The 26281-nt window shown below is 49.0% G+C and overlaps 1 long non-coding RNA gene across 1 annotated transcript; it reads right to left on the bottom strand.

The window, feature by feature from the left end:
• Positions 1–8802: 8802 nt before the first annotated feature.
• Positions 8803–18181, bottom strand: LOC128313755 (uncharacterized). The gene is made up of 3 exons (XR_008294804.1): positions 17315–18181; positions 13257–13375; positions 8803–10048 (listed from the first exon to the last, which is right to left on the bottom strand). It is a non-coding gene; the product is annotated as an uncharacterized LOC128313755 (long non-coding RNA).
• Between the last annotated feature and the right edge of the window lie 8100 nt (positions 18182–26281).

A 26281-nucleotide genomic window follows, 5' to 3' on the forward strand; every position in this document is an offset into this window, starting at 1 on the left:
TGTGGATATTTGGACAGGACGATTCTTTGCTGTGAAGGCTTGTCTCTTCCATTACAAGTTATACAGTTGCATCCTGATCCCACACACGAAATGCCAGAAAGGACATCAGCCATCAGTTATTGTGACACTCCAGAACCCCGCTAGAAACTTCCAAATGCCCTCTAATGCTCTCGACCCTCGGTCTGTCCAAGGATTCTTAAAATGTGTGAACTGTGTCTGCAAGATTCAAAGACAACGGTGGGGGTGGGCAGGGGGGCAGGGCTCACCCCCCAGAGCAGCTCTGCTTCTGGTCTGTTTTGCAAGTTGAGTTTCTATGACAGGTTTTCTTTGACGAAAATATTTACACCTAGAAATAGTTGCGAAAGACTACATGAGTGAAGACTGGAGCCACGTGAATTCGAAACTGCCTTTTTCAGGGGTGCCTGGGTGGCTCAGTCGGTTGGACTCAGGTCGTGATCTCACGTTGTGAGTTTGAGCCCTGCGTCGGGCTCTGTGCTGATGGCTCAGAACCCGGAGCCTGATTCGGATTCTGTGTCTCCCTCGCTCTCTGCCCCTTCCCAGCTCACACTCTGTCTCTCTCTCTCTCTCAAAAATAAAAATAAGACATAAAAAGAAAACAATAATAAAAAATTAAGAAACTGCCTTTTTCAGAATAAGAGTCGGTCAACATGGTTATTTTACTCAGCAAATATTCTGACCAGATTTTTGACGGTTGATGGAATGAATTGTGCCTTTCCTTTTATTTCCACTTTAGGGGGGCTCTGTCTCCTGGATTCATCCCCCATTCACGCCAGAGATGGGACTTAGAAACTTGCGTGTGCTGACTTCAAAGTCATAGAAAACTAAAACACTTCAGGCCAAGAAATCCTGGCTGCCTGGCCAAATTGTTCGGTTTTGTTTTGGGTGTTTTTGTTTTTTTTCCACCTTCTAATTCATGAATTTATGGAATGCTGCAGAGAGTCAGAGAGTTTATAGGTTGTACTCTGGTTTTCTTCCTTTAGACAAGGAAAACTAAAACTTCGCTGCAGTTGAGCACCTCCTAATCCCCAACAGAAATCTGACATTTTCATTTTGCTTCTTCACCCTCTCTAATCTTCACGTAGCCTGAGGTGGGGGTGGGGTCCGTGCAGCAGAGCGTGACAATAATCCCACCCGGTCATAACCAAGGCATGCCTGAGGGTTTCATTGGAGACTGAGATGTCCCAAGCCCATCCCTTTTCCAAGGTGATGAAAAGTTGGTCTGGGCAGGGCACCAAGTGCTACTTATCAGATTCCAAGTGGCATTGTCTCTGGCACCTGGCCCTGCCGGTGGCATCTGTTGAGGGTCGGTTCCATCAAGCGGGCGGGAGGGGTGACCGGGCTCCAGGCTTGGGGGATTCAGGGTCCCCGGCGCGGTTCCTGACTGGGACGGCTGTTTGATTCTGGCAAAGATGGGGGCACCATGGAGACGAGGAAACAGACAAAATGACTCATCTTGGCTCAGAGCCCAGAATATGTATGCTAATGCCTTCATGCAGACAAAAATAAGATTATGGAGATATTGGGTGCAAAAAATGCCCAACCTCAAATAATCGTTCCCTTTAATCCATCAACACGGAGACCCAATAATTTTGCTGAGATCCAGAGTCAAAGAGAAAATCATCACATGAGTAAAGTTTGTTAAGTCAATTTTTCCCTCCGCATACCCCACGCGCCTCTTGACAGACATTGCCAGACCCACCAAAATCCCCAGCTCCCTACTTCTTCCAGGCCCCCAGGAGGATCAGTCTCCCCCACCCCTCATAGTCACTCATGGACAGGTGACCACTCCTGGCCAAAGAAACCCGAGAGAAAGTGACAGGTGCTGTGTCCGAACAGAAGCATGTAAGAGCTGGGTCGTGATTTCTCTGCTTGCTTCCCATGCTGCGGTGTCCACGGGGACATGTATTGAGATGGTGTAGCCTCCATCCAACTGGGTTACTGAGTGCCCATGATGAGCAGAGCCCCCCCCTGCCCAATAGCTCACATTAGACACACGGTGTGAGCGAGAAAACTTTCGTTGTGTTAAGCTACGGAGAGTTCAGCACTGTGCCTGCAACATACCCTCACCCATCCTGATTAGTGCATCTAGTATCTTCTCCCACAATATCCTACAGATGGATACATTAAAAGCCCATGAATCCCTCTAAACTTAGGCTCAAACGATGATTGGTGTTCAAGTCTCCTCCAGGCAGAAAAAAAAAAAAACCACAGAAGTGTTATAGACGAGCGAGCCGCTGACTTCCCCAATATTGAATCTGACGCACAGGAAAGATACATTTAGAAACGCTGACATCAGCGAAGGACACTTTTAATGGCTGTGTCAAAAGAGATCTAAATTTAGAAACAGAAACGGTCCAGTGACAGGTAGGAACGAACCATCGAGACTTGGATGCTTGGTACCATTTGGGGGTTATTTGAGCTACGTGATTGTCACCCACGTTGCGAGTGTACTTCATCTTAAACCCATTAAGAAGTGGGAGGAGAAAACATAGAGAAAATATGTTCTACATGAAGGCTGGTCCACATGTTTTAAGCACAAGTGTAGAAATAAGAGCCTGCATTACTTTTGTTCTCAAAACAAATGAGCTATAATAAGAGATGCAAGAACGTTGGTAAACTGCAAGGATAAAATACCAAAAGTGACTTTATTTTATTTAAAAAAAAAAAACTTGGCTCAGTGTAGAAGACAAGTGTTCATCGCGGCCCCTCCCTCAAACACATTCACTCACGCTATTTTTAGTAACAAAATATTCCCCATAGATTTTCCAGGAGACCACCCCCTACCCTGCGGTGACAAGCCAAGAAAAAAGTGGAAACGTATGTCCACACACACACACGTGCACATCGGTGTTCACAGCATCCAAGACGTGGAAACAATCCCAATAGCCACCAGTCAGCGGGCGGATTAAAGAAACAAAACAAAACTGTGGCGTATCCGTAGTGCGGAATACTATTCAGCAACAAAAAAGGAAGAGAAACTGTGGACACACACCATCACTCGGGTGAATCTCACAGACGTGACGCTAAAGGAAGAAAAGCCAGCCTTAAAAAGTCGCGTGCTGTAGGATGCCATTTATAGGCTGTTCTTTAATACTTTTTTTTTTTAATGTTGATTTTTGAGAGAGAGGGAGACAGATCGTGAGCAGGGGAGGGGCAGAGAAAGAGGGAGACACAGCATCCCAAGCAGGCTCCAGGCTCTGAGCTGTCAGCACAGAGCCCGACTCGGGGCCCGAACCCATGGACTGTGAGATCATGACCTGAGCCGAAGTCGGATGCTCAACCGACGGAGCCGCCCAGGGGCCCTTAGGATGTTCTTGGAATGGGAACTGCAGAGTTTGGAGAGCAGATCAGTGGTTGCCAGCACTGGGGAGAAGAGGGGTTGGCTACAAGGGGCCACACCAAGAAGATTTCAAGGGTGACGAATCTGTGTTGTATCCTGATTATCATGGTGGAGGATATGCAAACCTATGCCTCCTGATGGGGCAGCAGGTGTATTTCTTCTTTTGCCAAGTGGGTCCTTCCTTAAACTGAAGTGACAGAGAGTCCTTCTGCTTTTCCATTTGCATGCAAAACGTCAAATTATAATGCGTTTTCATTTCGCCATAATAACAAATCCTTCTTTGAAGTCAGCAACAAGAAAGCTCATCTCAGGAGTAATTTCCTGATCATCAAGTTTTTGAATATATATGTATTTTTAATTTGCTAACCCCTGCTGGCATGCCAGGTGGCTGGTGTGCTGATCCCTAGAGATTTCACTGTTATTTTTCCAAGATTGATACGAGCCAAACTCCAGATAACCTTCAATTGTTTGCATTTGTTAAGAAGCATCAGAGAATCCGGAAATCAAAGAGCTGGATGGAACTTCAAGAATAATTAAAGCTGAGATAGTACTTACAGAAGAGGGTAAAAGTTTACAGGCATGGTCAGCAACGTAGTCTGCTGGCACCACAAAGCTTTACTCAGTCCCATGACAAACTATAGATGTTCTAGAACCATCCAGGAGGGTGAGCCTCCTGTCCCTCCACCCCGCTGTCTCCGATCCGGGCATCTCTGCTCAATTATTCAGAGTTTGGATCGGGCACGGGTCTGAATTGCAAACAATGGAATCCACTCCAGCTATCGTAGGGGAGGCCAAACTTCCCTCTGCCCTCTTAGATTCTGTGGCTGGACCTAAGAATTAAGCTGACATAAGACAGATCGACAAGAGAAATCCCACACATTTTATTTAATATTTTTATGCACGCATGGGAGTCTTCAAAAGGAAAACTAAAGACCCTAAGACGCCACTAGGCCCCAAAGTTTCTACACCTTTTTTAAACAAAGAACGGTAAATTATAGGGATGTGACAAGACAAAGTGGCTTGGACTAGGGGCAATAAATTGGGGGACAGTGACTAGGAAATGTATGGGGAAACTAATGGAAGATAAGGGTTATGTTAGTAGGCTTGTTTGGACAGACCCATTTTGGCCTGGACTCCCAGACTCTGGGATAAGATAAGAATGTTCTCTTCCCCGCACAGGGAAGACATCTTTCTCATGGGAGATGGCGAGTCAGAGAGCCCTTCCCACGTCTGTGGTTTCTCAAATGCCTTCAGCTCAAAATAATCAGTATGTCAAAGTGGCATATTTAGAGGGCATATTTTGAATTTTTTTTTTTTACATTTATTTATTGTTGAGAGACAGCATGAGCAGAGGAGGGGCAGAGAGAGAGGGAGACACAGAATCAGAAGCAGGCTCCAGGCTCCGAGCTGTCAGCACAGAACCCAATGCGGGGCTTGAACCCACGAACCGTGAGATCATGACCTGAGCCGAAGTCGGACGCTTAACTGACGGAGCCACCCAGGCACCCCAAGAGCGCATATTTTGAACCCCTTTGCTTGTTCAGGCCAGAAAGGACATTTTATCTAGTGGCCCCTGAGGTCTCCACAAAGCGAAAGAATCAGACTCAGAGGTCCTAACCAGGAACAAGGCAGGTTCATTGCCCCTGGCGCTCACGTCCCTCCTGACACCGAGCACGGGGTACCAGGGGACAACCTTCTGCCTCTCCTGGGTAGCTTCTGAAAGCCCCATATCTCTTGGCCCCCCTCCCCAGAATGCACTCTGCCCCCTGCCACCCTTCACTCACTTCTCTCCCCAGTCTTCTTTGTCCCCAGCCGATCAGTGGGATCGACATCACATGCCTACTCTCTCCAGCTGCGAGGGAGACTGGGAAGGTGAGATTCTGGCTTCTCTTTTGAGGATGTGCAGACACTTTAGGGGGAAAACTCCCCTGAATGTAGAAAGGCTTTCCAAAGTTTCTGGACGACCGCAGATCATGACAAATGTCCCCTCCCCAGATATTCTCTCAATGTAGCTCCCCCAGCGCTGCTCTTGACCACAGTTATATCACTTTCCAAACTTGGCAAAGGGGTTATGACAAATGCAGCACTAAATTCCCAACTCCCTGGTGGAGAAACCGGGAGACTGGAGCTAATGTTTGGCAAAGGAAAGCCACGGTATAAATTCCAGATGTGATTCCAGGAAAAGGTGTTTTTGGCATGGACGTGCTATTTTCGTGTACTGAAAGCCATTCAGTTTCAGAAGAGAAAGACTCTAGTTTCCCAGGGGAGAGAGAGAGAGAGAGAGAGAGAGAGAGAGAGAGAGAGAGAGAGAAATGTGTGTGTGTCAAAGGATAATCCTCCAAATGTTAAAAACATAATTTTGACGAACCCCGCGGTGACCGTTTGCCAAATCTATTTAACTCATGGACGATGCCATTAATAGGGTGGCCCGGCTGACTCGCAACAGGACGTGAGAACGAGGGCTCTGTCTGGTGGGTGAAAAAGGAAGACGGTAGAATACAATGCCAGGTTAGATTCAACCATTTCAGCATTTCCCTGGGCAGTAGAACTATGACTTTGGGGTCATCTTTAGTGGCATCAGAAAAGTAAGTATCGCATGTTACCATTTTTCTGTATGTTGACCTCTACCTTTCCAGCATGGCAAAACGTCCGAGCTGTAGCCAGTGACCACAGGAGGTCAAGGTCTTATCTCGTTTCCTTAACGTCAGATGTCCCTGACGTGGGCTCGCGACACTGCTCTCCACCCTGACCCTAAAAGATCTCACAGTCATCTTTGGGCCTTATTCCCGAGTGTGGGATATTTATTCTTAACATCCGAAGTCTTCTCCCAGCCCTCAAAGATAAATATGTTGGTCTGACTGGAGCTCTCTCCCCTTGAAGACTTCCATCCCAGTCATTCACCTGCTCAATAAACATGTACTGGGCTCCACTCTGTGTCAAGAACTCAGCTGGCCACTGAGGCAACAGAAGTAAAAGAGACACGATTCCCACTCCAAGAAGTAAAAGCATGCCATCAGCTCTAACGAGGTAGGTTAATTGAGGCGATGGATATGACCACAAAGTCCTCTGGGATGAAGTGGAGGGGGAAGCAGTTCTGCCTTAAGTGCGGTTAGTGAGTTAGGCACAGTCAACATTTTCTGAAGACCCACTAAGTGCCAGGCACACCCAAGGCTGCAAGAATCCCTAGGTGGGCAACACAGAAATTGGCTGGGGTGAGTTTCTGCTGCTGTGGGTGGGCCAGCCTCAGTTCCCCTCTCTTCTGCCCTGGGACCCCAATTTTCCCTAAAGGATCCCATGCCCACTCTGTTGCCGTCTGGATGGAGCGGACGATCATGTTCCTCTGGCTGGGGGCGTGTGGGGGGGTGCAGTGGACAGGCTCTAACTTCTCTCCTGGGAAACCTCCTCTTAGGATGAGTGACACAAGAAGAAAGGATGATTGGGTCATCACCCCAAAACACAAGCCCGGAAGAGATTGCCCCGGAGTTCCTACTCCCTGGCCCCCAGAACTGACCCAGTTCTTGTCCTTCAGAGCCTGGTCCCCCAGCCCTTCCCGTTGTTTCCAAAGTCACCCCCACATCCTTCCATAGATTCTTGATAAGACTGGCCAAACCCAGCTTCTGTTGCTTGCAACCAAAAGACCCTGGCCGATGGATGCAATGTTCACAGGATGTGCCAAGGATGATGGGTGGGGAGTTTGCAGCAGATCCAGGGTTGGCAACGTCTCTTCCTGCTCCCTCTCCCCAGTGCGTTCACTATCCTTACCCTGGGATGGGGTCACGGCATGGCTCTTTGAAGAGATGGCTAGGAGAATTCACCTTCTGGGCCACAAAGTCACATTTTCCGACCCCTCCTGGGTGCCGGGCAGGATGCTAGGAACAGAGTGATGTAATCCCCGCCCTTGAAGAGCTTCTAGTCAGCGATTCTGCTAAACTCCCGGGAAGGAGTTGTTAGCTCAGTTGAGAAAACCCTCCAATGTGTGCATTTCACAGGGGCAGGTCCCTGTGAAGGCGATTGGGAGACCAGCTTCCTGTGAGTTCTTTCATGCCCAGCACACTGATTTCACCGGAATAGGGAGTGTCCTCTTGTAAACAGGGCTTGTAAACATCATTGGAGTTCTTGTAAACACGGCCTGGCCAAGTCCAGTGCTTGAGATATTGGGAGGGTCTGTACCACCAGTGTATGAGAGACCCACACGGCCCATTGGGCAGTGGTTTAAAGTATGTCTTTCTAACGTCTTAGGATGATTCTCTTGGGGAAGGTCATTGTGTCTATCTTTATTTCGAGCCTGCTTCACAGAGCGTTTGTGGCAATAAAGTATATCATATTTAATACAGGAGGCTGTGTCAAGAAAATCTGCCATTTTCCTTCTCAGTATTTATTCATCCAACAGCTATTTAAGGAGCTTCTCCTATAAGCAAGTACTATTCTAGATGCTCAAAGTATAACATTGAACACAAAGGACAGAAATCCCGGATGGCCTCCAAAGGGCCCAAATTCCATTGGGGGGAGATGAGAACAACAATTCTACCCTCCAGTCAATACCCAGTCGATATGGTATGCAGGGAAAGGCACCCCAGACTCGGGAGGTGGGACTTATGATCCAGGTTAAACCTAACAGCTCTAGTGTTGCCTTGGCAACAAGAATTCATTATGGGGTAGGCACGTGACCCAAGCCGATCCAATCAAAGTTCATCTCAGGCTTTGGTGGAAGCTACTAGAAAACGGGTCGACCATAGCCCGTTGTTTGAAAATGGTCCCCAGGGCCATTCTAACCCCATCTGGTCCTGAGAGTTAAGCCAAGGCCCGTACGTCCTGGTAACCAATGAATCTGAGGTCTGAAGGTAGCTGTGCCCAACAAAAAAAGATGACCATATGACGTACTGTCCACGGGACACACGTGAGGGCAAAAGGGGCACTCTTTGACAACTACTCCAGAACAACAGGCCTAAATGGGGACTATACTGGGCAAACTGGACCTGCGCCCCCACCTCCCAACTTGTGACTGATTTTTTTCATCATCCGAGGCAAGAAATTACCTCTTGAGAAAGGCACTCCATATCCTCGCAAGGAGTTCCTTCTGCTTTAATTTAGCCAGAGGGCAGTTCGGAGGCATAATGATCAGTGGGATTGGAAGGGGCCACTGGGAACGGTGAAGGGGGCTGACAGACACACGCTAGATGTCCCCAAACACACCCGGACATCTGCCCGCCCCCAGTACCCAGCGCCTGACACGCAGGGTTCCCGGAGGAGCAAGGCACTGGGACACGCCCTCCTCCGGGCGCTCACTGTCGTAGGAAGAGACACAAATACCTAAAACCACAATTGCAGCGCAAGCCCTAGGGGGGGGGGGGAGGGCTGCAGGTAAAGCCCTCCTGCTCCCCTGCCCCTTTGAAGGGTGCTCACATTTTCGGGGCTTGCCTCTGTTCAGTCACACCCAGAGATGATGAATGGCTGAGCCAGCCGACTTGACCTCTTCCTTTCCTCCGGCATTTTCCGGAAAATTCCAGCACTTCAGGTAAAAATGGCAGGCCATCTGTGGCTTCATATTTGAGCTACTTCCTGTCTGTTAGAGTTTCAGCCCCAGAGCCCTAGAGATGGAAACCCCTCATCTTCGGGGCAAGAAGATAATGGGGACTGAACAGAGAGAACTTCAGCCTCCCGCTCCCCCTGCCCCCTGCAGCCTTCTCTGAGGGAGGGGAGGACGCTGGCAGTGCTCACTCTTTTTTTTTTTTTTTATTTTTTGTAATGTTTATTTATTTTTGAGAGACAGAGTGCGAGCAGGGGAAGGGCAGAGAGAGAGGGAGACACAGAATCTGAAGCAGGCTCCGGGCTCCGAGCTGTCAGCCCAGAGCCTGACATGAGGCTTGAACTCATGAGCCATGTGATCAAGACCTGGGCCGAAGTCGGACGCTTTAAGCGACTGAGCCACCCAGGCGCCCCGGCAGTGGTCACTCTTGATAGGACATGTTCATGATGTGGAGTGGATCACCAGGGCGCTTCCTTACCAACTTGTATCTGAAATTAACACAGCAGCAGCCTTTTGCAAAGAGAAGAACGACATCAGGTAGCAAAGGCACCCTTTCCTCTGCCAGGAAACGTCTCGTGGTCCTGGGTGGAAGCCCTGGGCGCCAGAGTCCAGAGGGGTGGTGTTGGGCTTAGTAGACTGTCTTTTGGGTTTGGGAAAACAGAGAACACGGTGCCGAAGGTCCTGGCCGTATTGGGTGGCCGCACACCCGTGGTCAGCACCCCAAGCTGGCCTCTCGTCCTAACACGCTGCGAGCAACAGCAGAGATATGATTCCCCTTGTCTTGCTGAGCAGCACAAGCCATGTGTCAAGTTCATGAGTGGATCTGATGAAGCGGCAGACAGCTCCACAGCTAGCGGCCGTGTTTCCTTGCCGTGGGATGATTCTGGATCTCGTAGTGACAACATCAACAAGAGAAAGGCACGTAGCGAACAGCTAATTTCTGGAAGAACATCTGTTTCTGCTCAGCTTCCGCACCTTTATTGTTCCGTGTGACATTGCAGTATTTTCTGCTGCACGACAGGCCTGACTCGGATCATCCATCTTCCATACGATTCAAGTTAAAACCGGTGACGCGAGCCAATTCCTGGCCTATCGGTACCTCTTCCACAAATTATCATCACCGATTGGCTCGTGTTACAATTTTCTTCGGAAACCAATAGCTGGAAACAAAAAAACACGAAAAAAACAAAAACCCAACCTGATAAAGTTGGAGGCAGTATCACTTGCTTTTTCTGTATTGTTTCCTTAAGAGATGAAAATGGCAGTTTGGGAACCTAATGACACACGTGTCACCTGCATAGATCATATGTTGCTACTTTTATGAAGAAATCACAAACCCGGAGAAAGCACCTACCTTTACTTCCACAAGCACAAAATGACTCTTTTGGAAACCTGTAGACTTCTTAATAAACTCGATAAGCTGTCATGGCTCAAAGCTCTAGTTTCTCAGACCAAACGAGCTTGGAGTCAACCCAGGAAACGCCCGTTTTTTTCATTCCATCTATTGTACAAAAACATCCAATGCGCTCTACACCCGCGGCAACCTAGCTTCAACCGCTTCTGTCATCCCCTCGCTACTGCCTTGGTCAAAGCCACCATGGAAACTGTCTCCTCCCTCACTGAGCTCCCGGGGTCTGCCCCTGCCCCCCGACCCAGCCCTCCCCACTGTCTGCTCTTAACACAATGGTTGGGATGATCCTCTTAATTACAAGTCAACTCTGTCAAAGGAAGTCTTCTAAGATGGCCCCCAAATTCCCGCCTCCCTGGTACGTAATCCCTTCCCCTAGAGTATGGACAGAAACCGGCAATATGATGGGATATTGCAAAGTCACCCTTATGATGGGTGACGAATCCATTGGCTCTGAATTAATAAAACGGGGGATGATCTGGGTGGGCCTGACCTAATCAGGTGAGCCCCTCAAAGGAGCTAGGATCTTCTGAAGGAGCTGTGAGCTATGATGGAAGCGGGCACGTGACGAGGACCTGAGGAAGTGACAGTGGTGTTCAGCTAACAGTTAGCAAGAAAACAGGGATCCCGGTCCCTCAGCCACAAGGAAATTAATTCCATCAACAATCTGAGGGAATTGGGAAGCGGACCTTTTCCTAGTGCACACTCTAGATGTGGTTGCAACCGGCTGACACCTCAACTTCATCTTTGTGACACCCTGAGCAGAGGATCCGGCTAAAACATGTTGGAGTCCCAGCCCACAGAAACTGAGAAAATGAATTTGTGTTGTTTTAAGCCACTAAATTCATGGTCAGTTGCTATATGGTAACAAATCACACAATACTAGAAAGTTAGTATACTCTCTCTGTTCAAAATCCTCCAAAGTCCTCCTCACTCACATAAAATCCAAATCCTCACAATGGCGTAAGAGGCCCAGTGTGGTCTGCTCTGTCCACTCCTCTGGCCTTTTCTGTACACCTGTCTCCCTCCTTCCCTCTGCTGTGGCCACACTGGTCACGCTCTGCTGCTCAAACTTGCCAGACATGCTCCTGCCCCAGGCCCTTTGCACTTGCTGTTCCCACTGCCTGGAATACACTCTCTGTCTAGATATTGGCCTGTCTCTCTCCCTCTTGGCTTTCAGGTCTCTGTTCCATGTCAGCGTCCTCTGAGGACCCCAAACCCACCATTCCCTGCCACACTTTCCTTCCTAGCACCAGCCTGATTTGTTCCAGATAATGTCATCTTTTTATCGATTGCCCTTGACCAGAAGGTGAGCTCCCTAATGTCAAGACTTCTACCGATCTTCTGCTTTATACATCGAGCCTAGAACAGTGCCTGGAACATAACAGACACATCACCACTACATCTTGAATGAATGAATGATTCGGGTTTAATTGGGAAACCTGGCAACACAGAGCATTCACAGGAGCCTCAAATGCCAAGTGAAATGGGCCACATGAACTTGAAATTGTCCATAGAAAGAAAAAGCCGAAACCACACAGTGGCAACCTTTTTCTCTAGTCCCTCCAACCTTCATGTTTTTTGAAGAAACCAAATAAACACGGTTTCATCGGCCTTGGCATTTTTTGTATAAGTGTTTCTTTACCTGCTCGGCAGCCCCCGGAGCCCCGGGGCCCCCCAGACACCCGTCTGGTCGTGGAGTCATCTGCGCTTTGAAGAAAGTGGGACCAACGTGACAAGTCGCTGCCTTTGTCGGTCAAGGCCAAGATACACAGCAGCAAATGTCAGCCAGAGACAGGGCCCCTGGAATAGGGGGGCCGCTGCGCCTGAACATTCTGCATAATTGGAAGGCGAGGTTAACAGCAATAAGGAAAATGAACACGGACGTCCAACGGTTTATGAAGCAGATGCTGGAAAGTAAATAGAGCGGAGGGCGTCCAACTAGCTCAGCCTCAGCCTGTTATTTATTTTTTTAGAGTGACGGAATAACACGGGGGCGGGGGAGCGGGAGGGCCGCGTGTTTGGGGAAAGTCACGGCCATGGAGTCGGGCCCAGGACTCGGGCTGAAGTCCAGCTGCCTCCACCCCAGCTGTGTGGCCCTTGGCGGGGGCCCCAGCTGACCTCTTCCCAGGGTGAAGGAGTGGAACGTCACTGATGGGAAGCTTTTCTGCTTTAGGGGCCATCGGAGGGTCAACAACACACAAGACGGCTTGGGGGTTTTCTTGACAAACCGTACATGGCACGTCCCCTGCTACTAGCCTGCTCCTGGGAAGTATCTCACCGAAGTCACTTGTCAACCCCATGGGGTAAGTACTGTTACTCTCCAGCTCTCCGGACAAAGGGACCCAAGCACGCCGAGGGGGCTCTCTTGTCCAAGGTCACACAGTGAAGCAAGCCAAACCAAGATTCAAACCCAAGCTACCTGTCTCCAGAGTTGTGATCTCCGCGGCCCCCATGTCACACTGGGGTGTCTGCTTCTCCCCAAGTTTACTCTGTCCCCTGGGCATTGGCTTATTGTATCAGTGGTGCTCAAATCTGGGACATTAATGATGGCCGCGCCTTGAGCCTGGAATCTCGGGGTCTGAAAGATCGATGCCATGGCGGCCTGGCAGGGCCCCCGAGACCAGGCCCCCCCCGCAAGAGCCAGGCGGGAGGGAACCACCTGCAAAGGGCCCAGGGTCAAGCAAGACACAGCCACCATCGCTCAGTAGAGTCCCTAGCTAGGGGTGGTTGTCCCAGCCTGAGTCACACGGTGCCACATAACAGCTGACACGGGACAGTGGAAAAGGAATTCTCTGCAGGTCCTGAGATGCGGGCTCTTTCCAAGAACCCAAATGCAATGGTGGAAGCAGGTGGGCCCGGGGACAAAGCACTTATTGCTTTTAAAACAGGAAGAAAGGGGACGATAACATTTGCATTCGTTGTCTCCCCAGAGTTAATGAAATTGTAGAAACTCTTACCGGTAAGCTTTTCTTCAAAGAATCCCAGAGCTTAAGTATCAAGAGTGTGAATCTTTCCGCGTTTCTAAATCAGCCTCTTCTTTGTTTAACTTTTAACACTTGGCTGAGTTTATTTTTATCTGTTCAAAATATTTCAAAATTAAAAGAACACTTTTATTTTTTTAACTTTTAAACGTTTTATTTATTTTTGAGAGAGAGAGAGCGAGCGAGAGTGACGGGGAGGGGGAGAGAGCGAGGGGGACAGAGGATGCAAAGCAGGCTCCACACAGACAGCACAGAGCCCGACGCGGGGCTCAACTCATGGACCATGAGATCATGACCTGAACCGAAGTCAGATGCTTAACCAACTGCCCAAAAGAACATTTCTGAAATGATGGCTGGGGCATTATCCCTCTGAGTGTCACCCACCCTGATGTTTATGCTTTCTATTCATGAACTTTGACCCTTCTCTTGGCATCCTCCCCATACTTGGGGGGGGGGGGGCCGGTTCAGACATCAGTGCTTTGGGAAGCCACTTCTAACCCAGAGGTGGCTTGCTCTGATGCCCTCGAGGCTGGGCAGGTCCTGGGAAGAGAGAAGCCAGGTGGGCTAGGGGCTCGGGGCTGGGCACAGGGAGCTGGTTTCCGCTCCAGCCCATTGGATATTTGAGGATATTCAAGAACCAAGGAGGCGTGTCAGCTCATGGTAAACCCCATTCTGTATGAAATAAGGAAAAACTGGTGGGCGGGGAGGGAGTTATCATGCTGAAACTGTGTCCCCTCCCTGTCTCCAAGCACCACGGGCATCTGAGGCATCTGTGTCCGTAGGGACTTTCCCTCCAGGATCAGAGGGGGACTCCCAGGTACACAGCCAGGTTCAACCCGTCCTCGACGAGGCCCACTGGGGCTCTCTGGAACTCGCCTCTGCCCAGCTGGCAGACTGTTAGAGCCTCAGCTGTGCGGACACAGGAAGCTCACAGAATGTTCCCAGCCCCAGGCAGCGGCTCCTTGGGGAAATGCACTCACATTTGGGGAATGGAGTCGGGCAGTAGCTGAGTTTACAGACAAGGTGGTTGGTACCGAATAAGTCAATGTCCTCGACCTGGAACTTTCTTCTAGTTGTACATTTATGGCTTCCTTGTAGATATTTTAATAATTATTATCAACAATGTTAGTAATGCAATTGGATGATTAAGGATGGCTATCATCTTGTCATTGTTAATATTTAGATACCAATGTATTAATTAATAATAAAATAATTTCTGGAGTGCTTTATGGAAAACTATGCAAAATGCTTTCATATATGACATCAGCTTGATCCTTGAAAGAGGGGAGGGAAGAGTGGTGGGCATGGTGGAGAATTTGTACCACCCTATCTTATTTCATAGGTGAAAAAAATAAACTGGGGCACAGAGAAGGCAAGTGACTTGCCCCAGGGCACAGAGCAAGTAAGTGGTTCGACTGAGTCTTGGCAGTCCTGCCCTAGGTTGGGGCTGGGGGTGCTGGGCAAAGCCCTGGGATGGGAGTCAGGGTCTCTGCATTATCCTCTCGCTATGGAAAAATCAAGTTAAAATTAATTCTTATGTAAATAAGAAATACTTAAAGGTGGTCTCCTTTTTAAAAAACATGAAAACCTTATAAGTAGCACCCACTAGTGATTCCCTCCCAGTCCTGGGCTTGATCCCCCTTGAGAGGTGGTCACCATGCTGATATCAGTGTCCCAGCTTCCAGAACTGGTTCCCAAGTACTACAGACATGACCCTCCACAGGGACGAGATGGTATTTTACTAGGCACGTGTTTACATAGACGTCGTTCACATCACATGCGGTTCTGCGTCTTGCGTTTTCTCTCCCTCAGGTACACGCATTGCAGGCCTGTCCACCCTGCTTCACATAAGTCCCTCACCCCCACGTCGGCTGAGTGGCACCCACAGTGCAGGGAAACCTCAGTTCACACCGCCTTCCCCAAGGGACGCACACCCATTTCGTGCCCTTCTCTGCCCTGTTCCACATGCAGTCATGGTCACCTGATTGACTTTGACCAATCAAATGTGAGCACGAGTCCCACATCTCACTTCAAGGCAGACACTAAGAACCCCCCTGATTTGCCACGCTCACTGGGGTCCCTGAGGGGGGACAACATAAAGCAGAGCTCCTGCCTACCCGAGAGGGATGGGGAGTATGAGTGAGAATCAACCTTCACTGGTTAAGCCCTGGGGCTTGGGAGCTGTTTGTTGTTGGGGAAGCATCTTGTCTGTCTTTGATGCAGATTCTTCTGTGGTCAACTGAGTAACAGCCCCCCAAAGCCGTCCACATCCTAATCCCCAGAATTTGTGAATATGCTACCTTACATGGTAAAGGGACTTTGTACATGTGATCAGCTTAAAGGTCTTCAGACCGGAAGACTGACCTGGACTACTCAGGTGGGCCCAGGGTCATCGCGAGGGTCCTTAGAAGAGGGCGGGAGACTCAGAGCCAGGAGGAGGTGATGTGACCTCAGAAACGGAGAGAGATGGGAAGATGCCGCGCTGCTGGGCACGAACATGGCGGATGGGCCATGAGCCAAGGAGCCCAAGTGGCTTCCGGAAGCCAGAAAAGGGAGGGAAACGGATTCTCCCCTCGAGCAGCCCTCCCAACCCATCTTACACTCCTGACCTGCACAGAGGAGAATAAATTTATGTTTTAAGTCACCGCGTTCACGGTAAGTTGTTAGGGCAGTAATAGGAAAATGGCGTATGTCTTGACGTTTTCCGTAAAGCAAACAGCGCCTCTATGAACATCTTCACATCTCTCTGATATATGTGGTGTTTCTCAAATGTAGATTTTTAAACAAAGGATGCATTCCACAAAATTGGGCTGTCACTTTTAAGAGTAAAGGTGAACTCTCTGCTACATAAAACTTCATCTAAAACGCCCAAAATGCCTGAGGTTAAATACACAATACCACTTATTAAACCATCACCCCACGTTTAATACAAAGCTCCGATAATTGCCATCCACTCTCCCCGTGACACTGCTGTGGAATGAGACAGTCGCAGTGAGTGGCTGGCCTGGGGACGGGGACTTCTCAGACCCGGCCTGAAGGAACTCACAGACACCAGACGTCTCCCCGAGAAGAGAGGAACTCAGAGGGTCTTTCCTCCGTATTTGCCCCGACCACACACGTCTCTGTCGCCCTTACATCTGCGGCGACAGGAGATGGCAGGACAGGCACCTCGCCTGTCTCCTGGTCTCTGAGCCCCAATGTCACTCTGCAGTTTGCTCCCCTGTATTTAACCCAGGAGGGGGTTAGGGGAAGTCACAGACCACCGGTGCAATGAACGGTCCCCAACCTCGCCAACCTTTGTCCAGCCTGATTGCACGTCCCCTGCATTTACGGCTAAACCTCCTTCCCTTTCATTTTTCTCCCCAAGAACCCTGAGGTGCAGCAGGCCTGGGGACTGGGCAGGATTCTTAATGGCCGGTTTGATTGCTCGGGCCCTGGCTGTTCTCTCATTTTGGTCACAAAGGTTACGTAGCTCCAGAAACAATCAATGGCTCGCTAACATATGCAGCGTGTTTTCTTCCCCTTTCAGACCACAAGCCATTTTATAGACAGATTACCAAGTCATTTTAAAGCCACGAACATTCGGATTGCTTGTGTAGCTGGGCCCATGCTGGAACACACCAATTTCAAGCCTTTGTGCAACTCTGATTCTTCAAAAGCTGCTAATAGGTACATCGGGAGAATAAAGCAACGTGGATGTCTTCCATTTAGGGCAGCAGAAATAGAACTTCTGGTAGAAGATGGGCAATGTCATTAGCCATCTCGCTGGCACCTACCTCTACAGAGGCCCTGTGGAGTCACAGGCTGGAAGTGAGGTCTTTAAAGAATATCTGTGGCTTTAATGGGCACTCAAGTTGGCCAACGGTGACCCTGAATGCTCACCTAAAAGGCAGAGGGAGATTTGGCACAGGTGTGAGGTGGTGAGAACAAGGGAAATGCAGAGGAAGAGGAAAAGAGCTCATTAACAAATCCTTTTCCCCGTTCACCGTTCACTCCAGAGGGGAACAAAGCAGAGAGAAAGTGGGGAAGCTCACCGGAAACTCACTCTCAGAAACTGACAGTATATTCCGAACAGGATGAGGACACGTTCATGCGGCTTCCCTGGTATGAACTTCCTGTGCTGAGTTTTCAGCACGCGTCCCCCCACCCCACCTTCTGGTTCCACACCCCAATAAACAGACACTCTCCCGTTGTCCATTCACGGCGTTCAGGATCAGCTCTGCGGCGAGTGTACGGGTGGAGCATGTGACCCAGCCCAGCCAATCAGCTGGCAAAGCCCCCAGACCCGGAAGCAGTCCAGGATGAGCACGTGACGCGATCCCGTTTCTGGGGCAGGAGCGATTGGGAGAGATGCTCCCGGGGGCAGGTGCTGCTGGAGGTCAACCCCGCGGCTCCCACAGCCCTTATTCCCGCCAGCACAGCACAGCCCCCCAGTCTCTAGAGGGGGTCAGTTAGTGTTACTGAATCACTCCCAGAACTAACTACCTTTGGTTTTGTTATGTGTGGAGAGGTGGGCTGGGGAGGGGGGGTTAGTATTTAAACTACTCTCTAGACTGAGGTATCATTATTCTAGTCAATTCTTTTTTTTTTTTTTTAAGTGGACCAGAAATATGGATGGTTTGGGAGCTACCGGGCTCTTACCATCCCAGAGATCCCCGGAATGACACCATCATGAACAGAGCTCAAGTTAACAGGGTCCTGATGACACTGTTGGAGCCCCTGACTCCATCGGTACCTGGAGACTGACCTCTGAGGTTTTCAGTTATATGAGTCAATACATTTTACTCTTGCTCAAATCAGTTCAAATTGAGTGTCTCTTGCAATTTACTACATTAAACTTTAAAACCTCTGCATAGCGAAGGATGCCATTAAATATTTAAAAATATATGCCCAAAGATGTTCTCTATGGGTAATATTTATAACAGCAAAAGTATGTGAATAAATGGGAAATATCCACATATCTACAACACGATGGTAAGTGGCCCATCCCTAGTATATACTACTATGTCATCAGTGAAAGAAGAGAAGCCAATATGTACTCACAGACCATTACATCCAAGGCATCTATTTTGCAAAGAATAAATAAAGAATAATTATATGTATGCATATCTTACATACGTTTACATGCCCACACGTATAGAGGCATGTGCATATAAAATAAGCTAGAAAAAATCATATTGAAATAAGAATAGAGTCTAGCAGGGGGAGGGGGTGGAATCGTGGAAGAGGGGGATATTTTTACCCTACACACTTACAAACTACCTCCATTTTAATAAAATCTTTTTATATTACTTGTGAAATTAAAACCTGAAGAGAAAAAAAAACCCTAAAATATCCGTATTGCTCTAAACGGGTTCTCCCTTTTACAAAACATTCCGTAAAAAAGAAAGAAAACAGGACAAAAAGCAGATTGGGCCGTTGGGCATGCCACGTGGAAGCTGAAAAGTCCTGCCGGGCTTTCCGTCGTTCTGTCCTCAGTCTCCACGACAGGAACATGGAACCAGCCAAGAGCACTGCTCCGGCCAGCCTTCGGGAGCCCTCCCTCTTGTCCTCAGGCCTGGGCCTAGTCCTACAAAGGTGGGACCCTGTCCCTGCTCCCTGCCGGCTGAGCCCCAGCACCCTGGAGCAGGGCTCTGGGGCCCCAACTGGACTGGGCTGTGGGTAAGCAATGCTGAGGAGCTTCAGGTCAGCTCCATCCAGCCTGGACTGGACTCCTCCGAGGCTGCCTCTAAGGGAACCAAGTCTACCTTCGTTCCACCTGTCAGATGACCAAGGGCGGGGAGCCTCCTTCCTGTTGTGTCTCCCTCACACTTGGGAGATAAGAAGCTGGCGGTAACCTTCCTGTGTATGAAGCTACCATTCAAAACAGTATAATCATTCTGTCAAAACATCAAACAAGCCAGCAGTAGTCGTAACACATGCACTGTTCTAGAATAGCGATATTTGCAGTGACCACAATAGGGATTTCCTCACGCACTTGGTCACTGTTCAAGGAAAAGAATGTTCTGCTCTGGCTGTTCTGTGTTGGAGATGCCAGGGCCTCTCGTGTTCTGGTCAACAAGCTGTCTCTCTTTGGCATCGACCTGGCGTCCGATTCCAAGACAAGCAGAAAATGAGGAGGAAAGAACGAGGTCCTCCAGGGCTTTGAGGATCCTTGTTTGTTGGCCAGCTGGAGCTGTTCTAACAAAGCACCATAGGTGGGGTGGCTTACGAACATCAGAAATGTATTCCCACGGTTCTGGAGGCTGGAAGTCTGACGTCGTGGTGCCAGCAGAGGCCGGTTCTGGTGCCTCTTCAGACTGCAGACTTCCTGGATCCTCACGTGGCAGGAAGGAGAGAAGACGAAGAAGGTCTCTTGTGACTCTTACAAGGGCACGAATCCCTCTCATGGGGCCTCTACCCTCGTGGTCCAATCTCCAAAGGCCCCAACTCCTAACACCACCATGTTGGGTAGGGTTTCAACATACGAGCTTGGGGGACACAGACATTCAGTCCATAACTCCCTGTCATGTCCCTGGCTTTCACTCTAAGGGAGATCAAAAGCCTCGGGCCACCTTTGAGCTGAGGGGTGGCTGATGTGACTCACCTGCCAGATTGGGGTTGGGAAGACAGAGAGGGAGGGAGGAGGGGTGACTCTGGTCCAGAGGCTTCTGGACGGAGCTGCCAGAGGGAGGGAGACAGAGACACCCTGAGAAGGTGGCCAGGCGGTCACTCAGACCTGCGATCCCACAGCTGTTGTTTCTTTCGCCATGACCTTCCTCATCTGTACCTTAATCATCTCTTCACATGCCTCTTTCCCAGCCCCGGGTTCTCAAAGACAGGGCCTGTGCCCTCTGTCACCATGTGGCCGGTGTCACAGCCAGGGCCTGGAAAATAGAGCAATCAGTCAGTGTTTGTGGAAGAAATAAATAGAGGGTACAGAGAGGTTGAGGAGACATATGGTGAAAGCAGTCAACCGTAAAATTCTCAGTCAAAAATAAGAAAGGAGGAGAAAAGCAAAGAGAATCTAGCTTGATTCAGAGAGTTGTTTTGTTTGTTTGTTTGTTTTTTTTTAACATATTTTGCTGTTATCTTGCCTGCTTAGACAGGGGCTCGGCGACTTGGCATCATCCATGAAGGCTAAGAGGTGAGTCCCTCAGACCCGGCAAGGACAGTCTTCGGAATCAAACTTGGGGAAAACACACACGTACGCACGCACCAAGACGCTCCCGGCAGGCTCATCCGTAAGAGGGAAAATTCGGGAAGACCCCAAATGTCTACCAGGCAAGTGGATGAAGAGCTGTGACAGTGACGTTGCCAAGGGATGCCATCCAGCAAACAAAAGAAAGCTCCAACTGCACATGGTCACATGAGAACGAAAAACATATCCTCGAGGAAGAAAGGCAATGAGGAACACGACACAGCATGCTTTTATTTACATGTAAAGTCTACACCAAAAAATACCTATGCTCTTCACTTAATTATAACTTTTATCAAGGTCATAGAGGATTACTGGATTAGAGGGCTGACGGTGAGAACCTGCCTGCCCCACCCCTCGCCACGGACTTGTGCTCCAGGAAACAACCATTTTCGGCAATTCTAGTGTTGCTATGAGTATCTACCGCCGTGTGTCTAGATAATAGGCTTGCGTAGCTGCTTGTTCATTCACCCTCCCGCATCATCCTGACAGTCAGAGCGAGACTTAGTGGCACGGAAGAAACACATGGTGTCCGTTGTCCAGCAAAAGAACACGCACAGATGAGCTGTGTGATGTGAAGTTCAGTTGGCCATTTTATAAGTTTGTGTTTTGCTGTGTTTCGTTTCTCTAAAATGAGTAATTGCCTTGGCTTTCTTCCGCTTCCTGAGTTTTCTCCATTGCTGTCGCTAATCCATCCCTACGGTCCGAGCCCTGCCTATAACCCGCCCCTCGGGAGGCTCACACCGCCAGGTGAGGAGACCGGTTGGTTGATGGTTTTCTTGGGCTGCTTTCGAGATCTGCTTCCTGCCGTTCCCCTGCTGCTCTGATTCGTCCTGGAGACTCTGCCCCTCCCCCGCCTCCAAAGGATCTCCCACCTCCTTGTCTGGGACCCAGGGTGGCGTTGCTGACCCACACCTTGCTGGTGCAGCATGTCCTCTGCCCGTGGGTTCCCGAGAAAGGGCGCGGAGGAGATGAACTTGCAGGTGAACGTGCTCATTCTGACCTTGCCCTTGATCTGTGACGTGGCCGTGGTTCACGCTCTACGCTTGGAGTGAATTTCCCAAGAGGCTTGAAGCCGCTGCTCTCTTCCAGCCCCAGGGTTGCTTCCTGAGTCCTGGTCCTGAATTTGAGAGCAACTCCTCTCTGGAGGCTTCTAGGACTTTCTCTACTTCCCAGATTTGTGTGAATTCATGACGATGTCTCTGAGTGCTGGGTCTTTTCAAATGAATTGTTCTGAGCGCTATGTGGGCCCAGAAAGCACATCCTTCTGTTAGTTGTATAATTAAAAATCAATTGTAGAATTCCAAAAATGACACAAGGGCAAAGTCACCCGCATCCTCATCTTCTTCCCCCCGCTAGAGTTGAGCAGATCAGCGTGGCCCCAGTCACTGCCACCACCACCTCCCTGGGTCCGTCCTAGGACATCGGCCGTGGTGCCAAGGACTCTGAGCCGCCCCTCCAACCACGTCAGCTTGCCGGGAGACGCTCGCAGCCCCGGACGTGTGCCCTGGGCAGCCGGAGGCAGGACAGGCCTGCACCCCCACCCACATGGCCTCTGCCTCAGGGGACCCCTTTCAGGTCCAGCTTTGTGGATCCGGAAGCTCAGTCACAGAAAGAGCTGCCCAGCACCTCAGGGCCGGCATGAGCCCTCCTCCTCTGGGATCAAATCCCTATGTCACCTTCACTTGCTGAGGCCTGGGACCCCTGGGGACACCAGAGCCAGTGAACCTGCCAGCTGCTCTTGGCCTTGAAACCACAGCCCCTCCCCCTCGGCGTTCTGTCTCCAGCAGGGCTTGGGGGGGGGGGGGCGGGGGGGACAGGCATCCTGAACCAGATGGAGCCATGTGTCCCCACACAGCATCAGCCTCCTTCTCCATCCCGGAGTTAACTTTCTTTGCTTGAGCTGAGCTCCGTCAATAAGCAGACAAGTACGTGGGGGCATCCCTGCCCACCCGGGCTCCCACTCACAGCTATTGTCAAGACCCGACTGGTTGAGATGACGGGACATCTCTGACCCTGGGTCGTTTGCATGAGGGCAGAGGACCCTCACTGAAGACACTTGTGCGATTTCCTGCATTCATTTGTGTGCCTGTATTATTCCCTCGTTGATCTCTAAGCTCCACGAAAAACAACTGTGTGCTTTCGGTTTATCCCCATTCCTGCCCCTCTCGTTCCCTCGAAGACAGGTCTGCTTATTAGAAATGCAGCTTCTCTAATCCCGCCCCTGAACATTGAACTTGGGCCCGGGGAGTCCCACATTTCCGCGAGCTCCTCGAGTGAGTCACAAGCACATCTACCTTTGAAACATGGGCAGTAGGTGAGACGCAGACTCATTTTTCTCTACAGATATAGAAACAAGACCAGCCTGTTTACAGTTAATGTAATTATTCCTATGATTTAAGTCTATGCTTTTACTCCTTGTTTTCTTTATTTTTTGTTTTATTTTTTAACTTTTTTTTTTTTAAGAGAGAGAATGAGCAGGGCAGGGGCAGAGAGAGAAGGAGACACAGAAACTGTGCTGTCAGCACAGAGCCCAACTCAGGGCCTGAACTCACGAGCTGTGAGATCATGACCTGAGCTGAGGTCAGACGCTCAACAGACTGAGCCACCCAGGGACCCCTTACTGTCTGTCTTCTATCTGTGTCATCTTTTTCTCTCCTTTCCTTCCCTGTTTTGTATTGTCACATATCTTTGTTATTTTATTTTGTAACCTTCAACTAGATTGTCGTGACGTCTTCATTATTGTTTTAAGGCACGTACTAGGGACTAGGGCATATACTCCCTCCACTGGTTAGAGTCTGCCCTGAATTACAACCTTACCCCTTCCTGAATGACAAAGACCCTGAGGACACTGCCCTACCACTTAGCATCCTTCCGGATGTTTCTCTTATCACAGTTGAGTTTCATTCCACGTGGACTGTAAACCCAGCAGGACGTTATTATTACGACTGTTTTGTGAACTCGTTAAACAACTTCCTATTGCTCCTCTTTCTTCCATGTGTTTCTGAATTTTCATTTGGAATCATTTTCCCTCTGCCTCGGCAATCCCCTCCGTGTCTATTTGAGTGCCAACCTGCCGGCAGGAAATTTTTCCAATTTTTGCTTCTCTGAAAATGCGCCTATCTCACCTTCACTTCCAAAGTGTATTTCCAATCGGTATAAAATCACGACTGGGCAGGGTTTCCCCACCCCCCCCCCCACCCCATCAGCGCCATATTCCAGTATCTCTGGCTCCGTTGTTCTTATGGAGAAGTCCACTGTTTACCATTGTTTCTCCTTTGAAGGAGACGAGTGGGTTTTCTCCGGCTGTGTTCAAGATTTCCTCTACGTCTTCATGGTTGGCGGTTTCGCCATGATGTAATCAAGCGTATGTTTCCCCGTTTTCGTCATGATAGGAGTTCTTGAATTTGCAACCCGATGTATGTCATCGGCGTTGGGAAAATCCTCAAAAGCTCTTGACATAGCGTTCCTGCAACATTTTCCCTCTCTTTTTTTTTCTTAGAATTTCAATTACACATATTTTAGAACTTCTCACAATATTCCGTATTTTCAACATTTTTATTCCCTGCTTAGTGTGGATATTTTTTTAAAAAAACACCTTTTTTCTTTTTTTGTCGAAATTGTTGATATACCAACCTCTTGTGTTGTTTTTTTTATTTCACTTGTTTTATTTTTCAGTTTCAGACTATTCATCTGACTCTGTATAAATTGCCTTTCTCTGATTAAATGTTCCCACTGTTAATATTTTTAGGTTAACATATGGATAATAATTATTTCAAAGTTCTTGCCTGGTACATTCCAGCACTGAGGCATCCATGAGTCTTTTTCCTGTCTTCTGTTTTTTCACTGTTTGATTTTGGTCATTGGTTCCTGCTCCTGTTGGGTTTGGTAACTTTTTGTGAAACCTGGATATCTTATTTGAGAAATTTAGTGTCGCTTAATGCTGTTGTCTTCTCCTAGAGAGTACGTTCTTCCAGCAGCCACAGTGGTTGGGGCAGATTTCTTGATCAAACCTGGACCTGGACTTAAGATCATTTAAGTCACATTGGCAGTCTTCACACAGCCTAGTTTATTTTGGCTTGAACTTACTCCCAGAGAAAGTCATTCTAGGGTCTCACCCGTAAGACTTGCACATTTTTCAGGACTCCTGTGCTTTGAGTCTTGAACGCTAATATTTATTGTTAGGGCCACGTGATGTTGGTGAACACGCAGGTACGTTTCTCAGCTTTTCTGCAACCTCCCTTTCAGCTTGGTTTCTGGGCATCGTGTAAGCTTAGGAATCAACAAATACCTTCTTGAAAGTGCTGCAGAAGGTCAGACTCACTGCTGGGGGGAGGCTGCTTTCTCTGGTGTCTTGGGCCCCCAAGTGCTTGATTGCTCCGGAGCCTCGAATGCCAACTCCTATGTCAACAGATCTATGAACTTAGCAGAGAGCTCTGAATTGGCACTTTCTGCTGTCAGGATCCCTCCGCACTTGCAAACTGACAGCTAGTGCAAAGACTGGACGGGGTGAAGAATGTGGGGCTCACTGCATGTACCTCACTTCTCTCTGAAATCATGGACGTCACATCCTGGAAGCCTGGGTTGCTTTCTGATGCCTTTAAGTCCCTTTCTTCCTTACTTCCTTTCTGTTTACTAATCTTTGCTAGGTGTTCCCCTTGGTCTGATATACGGTATTCCATCATTCCTAAATAGAGAGGGGTCTCTTCCTGCATACTAAATTAGACATAGATGCCTAGAAAGCTAGGATTGAAGAGCTAGATATCTGCATATCTCTTAACTAGATAAATAAGAAATTACTTTTGTTGCTACTTTCTCATGAAACCAAAAATTCCAACCACAGGAAAGACTAAGAGAGCATCCAGCTCAAAGATTACAAACCCAAATGCCTACCGGTACCAGGCAATTAAGTCAAAATGTGAAGCAACCCAAGCATCATTAAAAGGGAAAATTCAATAAGTGAATGATACGCAGTCATAGTGATGAGGAGACTCTGGGACTGGGGGGTTTGACAGCCCAGAGGAAGAATGTTCCATGCTAAGGGGATGTTGGTACTGGCTGCTTATAGCAAGGAGGAAATGTGGACTGAGTTCTGAAAGAGCTCAATTATTTTAACATATAAACTATGTTTTATACAAAAACGCACGCTATGAAAATTCCGACAATTAATTCTTTTTTAACAACGTGCTTCCAAAAATGAAAATAATAATAAAAACAACAGTTTGGCACAGAGGCATCATGTTTAGAGCATTGGCTCTGGAAGTCAGACCACCTGGGTTCCAATCCTGCCTGTCCTCCTGCCAAGCAGGCGACCCAGGGAAAGTTGCCTAACCCATCTTGGCCAGCGTTTCCCCGTCAGTGAAGTGGGAAGAGGTGTATCTATGTCATGGGTGGGAAAATGAGACAAGGGAACAGACGCGAAACGCGCAGCACCGGAGATCTCAAGTCTGGGAAAACGCTCATCAAACAAACACGACCGTGTACAGGACGGACTCCCTCTGGAAGCTGATTTCAGCCCACAGGCCACCATGTCTCAGCATCTGCCCCGGTCCAGCCTCCTCACTCTCCACGCGGGCACTTGTGAGTCACAGAAAGGGGAAGGGAGCTGCCCGGGCAAACGGACAGCCCCTCAGTCCTTAACCTGGGTCCAGGACTGGAGTTTCTTTTTGATGCATTTTATCAATTAAATCCGCGTGCCCTGCAAGGCGAGCAGCTAATTCCCACGGGAGGCGGAGCGGTCAAAGCTCCCTCCAACTACAGATAACTCCCTAATTGCCACGACTGCCCCGAGTGCACTGCAATCATTAGCAGAGGCCCTTGTGCT

The sequence above is a fragment of the Acinonyx jubatus genome, unplaced genomic scaffold (genome assembly GCF_027475565.1).
Source record: "Acinonyx jubatus isolate Ajub_Pintada_27869175 unplaced genomic scaffold, VMU_Ajub_asm_v1.0 scaffold_23, whole genome shotgun sequence".
Taxonomy (NCBI): Eukaryota; Metazoa; Chordata; class Mammalia; order Carnivora; family Felidae; genus Acinonyx; species Acinonyx jubatus.